Raw genomic sequence first — 5,243 nt, 5'->3', positions numbered from 1 at the left:
TCAATGAGTTCTTGAGCCTCCTCTGCAGTTTTCATGAGTTGCAAGGAACCTCCAGCTGAATGATCCAAAGCTTCCTGGGATTTCAGTGTTAAGCCTTCATAGAAGTTCTGCAGCTTCTCCCACTCATTTAACATGGCAGGGGGACATTTCCTGATTAGAGCCTTGTACCTCTCCCATGCCTCATAGATGGGTTCAGCCTCCATTTGTGTAAATGTTTGTACCTCAGCCTTCAACCTTATAATCCTCTGAGGTGGATAAAACTTGGCAAGAAACTTGGTTACCAAATCATCCCAGTTGTTGATGCTGTCCCTTGGAAAAGATTCCAACCATTGAGTGGCCTTGTCCTTGAGAGAAAATGGGAATAGCATCAGCTTGTAACTGTCAGGAGGCACACCATTAGTTTTGACAGTGTTGCATATCCTCAAGAAAGTAGATAAGTGTTGGTGCGGGTCTTCAAGTGGTCCTCCCCCAAAAGAGCAATTGTTCTGAACCAAAGTGATGAGTTGTGGCTTGAGTTCAAAATTGTTAGCATTGACATTTGGTGCTAAGATGCTGCTTCCACAATGTCTAGGATTTGCAAAGGTGTAGGAGGCCAAAACTCTCCTCTGGGGTGGGTTGTCATTATTGTTGTCTGCTCCACCTGGTGGATTGGTTGAATGTTCCTCCATCTCTTGAAATTCCTCGTCTGATTCCTCTTCTCCAACAATATTTTTCCCTCTTTCAGCTCTTCTTAACCTCCTGAGAGTTCTTTCGTCTTGTTCATGAAAATTGGGTGTGGTTCTTCTTGTGCCTGACATACAAGCAGAGCATGAGAAATGCACAAAACCAGTGACACTTCAATCTACTGCTAGATTGAAGTGTTAGTTAGTTTAAGCAAAAAATCAAACAGTTAGTGGGTTAATCAAAATTAAAGAAAAAGTGCTTGATCTAGATTACCACCTCACTTAATCATTGTCAATCTAATCAATCCCCGGCCACGGCGCCAAAAACTTGATGAGTATTTTGGTGGAAAAATGAATTTCTCCCAAAACACACAAATCTAACCGGCAAGTGTACCGGGTCGCATCAAGTAATAAAAACTCACGGGAGTGAGGTCGATCCCACAGGGATTGAAGGATTGAGCAATTTTAGCTTAGTGGTTAATTTAGTCAAGCGAATCAAGATTTGGTTGAGTGTTTTGTGATTTACAGAAATTAAATTGCATGGAATTAAAGAGAACAGGAAATAAATTGCTGAATCTTAAAGAACAAGAAATTGAATGTCAGAAACTTAGAATGCAAGAAATGTAAATTGCAGAATCTTAAAGTGCAAGAAATGTAAATGACTTGAATTGTAAAGGGGATTGGGACTTGGATTTGCAGAAATTAAACAAGGAAAAGTAAATTTGCATCACGCAGAGAAGTAGAAGAGGGTTTGGGTTAAATCGGATCTTGAAGCAGAAAAGTAAATGAACATGAAAACAGTAAACAGAGAATTAAAAATTGAAAGTTCAGATCTCAGGACCCAGAGACTAGAAAACCGAGTCTAGATCTCAATGCCTTCCTAGATCCAACAAGAACAATTGCAAGGGAATTGTAAATTGCAAGGAAAGTAGATGAAGAGCAATTAACAGAAATTAAATTCAATCAAGCAGTAAATAAAGCAGAGAGATCCAAGGATGAGATTGAAACAGAATTTCTTCAATTCTCCAACCCAAGATCCAAGACAATTGTAATTGAAATTGAAAGCAATAAAACTAAGAGGAAGAGAAGTGAATTCTCCTTCCCCAAGACTAAGAAATTAAAGATCACTCAATATCCAAAGCTCTCCGAAAACTATTATGAAAATTCAAAAGGGAAAGCTCCCCGAAGAACTTGAATTCTATCCTATTTATACACTTTCTTCAAATGATCTTCAAGCCTTGAGTTGGGCCTTTGCTCTTGGTGGAATTGGGTTGAAAGAGGCCTTGGTTGATTGCTCTTGGAGTTTGGAGAAGAACCAAAGTGAACCAAATGAACCGGGTTGGAGTTTTGCAAAAGTTGGAGTAAAAGTTTGAGCAAAAGTTAGGGGCTAACTTTTGCTCCAACTTTTCATATCAGCCACCATAACTTGCTGCTATCCACGTTGGGACAAAAGTTAGGGGTCTAACTTTTGCTCCAACATTGGCCTCCTAATGTGTACTTATGGCGCCAACGTTAGCCCAAAAGTTAGAGGCTAACGTTGGCGCAAACTTTTGCTCCTCCCCTTGTATTTTTCATGTGCCAACGTTAGCCCAAAAGTTAGGGGCTAACGTTGGCGCAAACTTTTGGTGGCCAGGGAGGTTTTTCTTATGCCAACGTTAGCCACCAAGTTAGGGGCTAACGTTGGCGCAAACTTTTGGTGCCCAGGGGTGATTTTGATGTGCCAACGTTAGCCCAAAAGTTAGGGGCTAACGTTGGCGCAAACTTTTGGTGCCTAGGGAGTGATTTTCAAGTTCCAACGTTAGCCCAAAAGTTAGGGGCTAACGTTGGGGCTAACTTTTCACCCAAAAGTTTGTGCAAAAGTTTGAGGCTAACTTTAGGTCCAGCTTTTTGCTTCCTGGTTCAATTTCACTTATTCCATTGTCCTCTCTTTACTCCTAGTTATTCCTTCTTGCTTCAACCTTTCTCCAAGCTTTCTTCACCTATCATTAATCAACCAAACACATCAAAGCTATGCTTAAAATCATGAGATATTCATTCTTTCATAATATGTGACAATTATAGTATAAAACCTCATGAAATAGCATGAATTCATACATGGTTGATTAAATCAAAGGAAACATGAAAATCTACCCAATTAGCTTGCTTATGGCTCAAGAAAGTGCATAATTCAATTGAAAACTAAAGAAAAGGGCTATTGAAACTAGGCTAAGATGACTTGTCATCAAACGCTCAAAACATGCTTCTTACTGGCGTCTAAACGCCAGTAAGGCCTTCCTCCAGGGTGTGATTTTTCTTCTGCTGTTTTTTATTCTGTTTTCAATTTTTATATTTATTTTGTGACTCCACATGATCATGAACCTAATAAAACATGAAAAACAATAAAAATAGAAATTAGATAAAAATTGGGTTGCCTCCCAACAAGCGCTTCTTTAATGTCAATAGCTTGACAGTGGGCTCTCATGGAGCCTCACAGGTGTGCAGAGCTTTGTTGAGACTCTCCAACACCAAACTTAGAGTTTGGATATGGGAGTTCAACACCAAACTTAGGGTTTGGTTGTGGCCTCCCAACACCAAACTTAGAGTTTGACTGTGGGGGCTTTGGTTGACTCTGCTTTGAGAGAAGCTTTTTTTGCTTCCTCTCCATGGATGCAGAGAGAGATCCTTGAGTTGTAAACACAAGGTTGTCCTTATTTAATTGAAGGATCAATTCTCCTCTGTCCACATCAATCACAGCTCTTGCTGTGGCTAGGAAAGATCTTTCTAGGATGATGGATTCATCCTCTTCCTTTCCAGTATCCAGGACTATGAAATCAGCAGGGATGTAAAGGCCTTCAACCTTTGCTAACACGTCCTCTACTTGTCCATAAGCCTGTTTTCTTGAATTGTCTGTCATCTCTAATGAGATTTTAGCAGCTTGCACCCCATAGATTCCCAGTTTCTCTATTACAGAGGGGGACATGAGGTTTATTCCTGAACCAAGGTCACACAGGGCCTTAAAGATCATGGTGCCTATGGCACAAGGTATTATGAACCTTCCAGGATCTTGTCTCTTCTGAGGCAATGTCAGTTGATCCAGATCACTTAGTTCATTGGTGAACAAGGGAGGTTCATCTTCCCAAGTTTCAATGCTAAATAATTTGGCATTCTGCTTCATGATGGCATCAAGGAACTTGGCAGCTTGCTCTTCAGTAACACCCTCATTCTCTTCAGAAGAGGAATACTCATCAGAGCTCATGAATGGCATAAGGAGGTTCAATGGAATCTCTATGGTCTCTAGATGAGCCTCAGAGTCCTTTGGTTCCTCAGAGGGAAGCTCCTTATTGGTCACTGGACGTCCTAGGAGGTCTTCCTCCTTGGGATTCACGTCCTCTCCTTCTCTTACAGGTTTGGCCATGGTGCTTATGTCAATGGCCTTGCGCTCTCCTTTTGGATTCTCTTCTGTATTGCTTGGGAGAGTGCTAGGAGGGATTTCAGTGATCCTTTTACTCAGCTGGCCCACTTGTGCTTCCAAATTTCTAATGGAAGACCTTATTTCATTCATGAAACTTACAGTGGCCTTGGATAGATCAGAGACTAAGTTTGCTAAGCTAGATGGATTCTGCTCAGAATTCTCTGTCTGTTGCTGAGTGGATGATGGAAAAGGCTTGCTATTGCTAAACCTGTTTCTTCCACCATTATTAAAGCCTTGTTGAGGCTTTTGATCCTTCCATGAGAAATTTGGATGATTTCTCCATGATGGATTATAGGTGTTTCCATAAGGTTCACCCATGTAGTTTACCTCTGCTATTGCAGGGTTCTCAGGATCATAAGCTTCTTCTTCATAAGAAGCCTCTTGAGTACTGTTGGATGCAGCTTGCACTCCAGTCCGACTCTGAGAAATCATATTGACTTGCTGAGTCAATATTTTGTTCTGAGCCAATATGGCATTCAGAGTATCAATTTCAAGAACTCCCTTCTTCATAGGTGTCCCATTACTCACAGGATTCCTCTCAGAAGTGTACATGAACTGGTTATTAGCAACCATGTCAATGAGTTCTTGAGCTTCTGTAGGCATTTTCTTTAGGTGAATGGATCTACCTGCAGAAGTGTCCAATGACATCTTTGATAGCTCTGATAGACCATCATAGAATATATCCAGGATGGTCCATTCTGAAAGCATGTCAGAAGGACACTTTTTGGTCAACTGTTTGTATCTTTCCCATGCTTCATAGAGGGATTCACCTTCTTTCTGTCTAAAGGTTTGAACATCAGCTCTAAGCTTGCTCAGCTTTTGAGGAGGAAAGAACTTGGCTAAGAAAGCCGTGACCAGCTTATCCCAAGAGTTCAGGCTGTCTTTGGGTTGAGTGTCCAACCATATTCTAGCTCTGTCTCTTACAGCAAAAGGGAAAAGCATGAGCCTGTAGACTTCAGGATCTACTCCATTAGTCTTAACAGTATCACAGATCTGCAAGAATTCAGTTAAGAACTGAAAAGGATCTTCAGATGGAAGTCCATGAAACTTGCAGTTCTGCTACATCAGAGAGACTAGCTGAGGTTTCAGCTCAAAATTGTTTGCTCCAATGGCAGGAATGGAGATGCTTC

The 5,243-nt window shown here is 41.0% G+C and overlaps 1 non-coding gene across 1 annotated transcript; it reads left to right on the top strand.

Moving 5' to 3' along the window:
* Positions 1-4,815: 4,815 nt before the first annotated feature.
* LOC112774730 (small nucleolar RNA R71) lies at positions 4,816-4,923 on the top strand. Its single transcript, XR_003189195.1, has one exon. It is a non-coding gene; the product is annotated as a small nucleolar RNA R71 (small nucleolar RNA).
* The last annotated feature ends 320 nt before the right edge of the window (positions 4,924-5,243 follow it).

Source organism: Arachis hypogaea, chromosome 18 (assembly GCF_003086295.3).
Source record: "Arachis hypogaea cultivar Tifrunner chromosome 18, arahy.Tifrunner.gnm2.J5K5, whole genome shotgun sequence".
Classification (NCBI taxonomy): domain Eukaryota; kingdom Viridiplantae; phylum Streptophyta; class Magnoliopsida; order Fabales; family Fabaceae; genus Arachis; species Arachis hypogaea.
The sequence above is the reverse complement of the archived record's forward strand: the minus strand, read 5'-3'. Positions and strand labels throughout refer to the sequence as shown.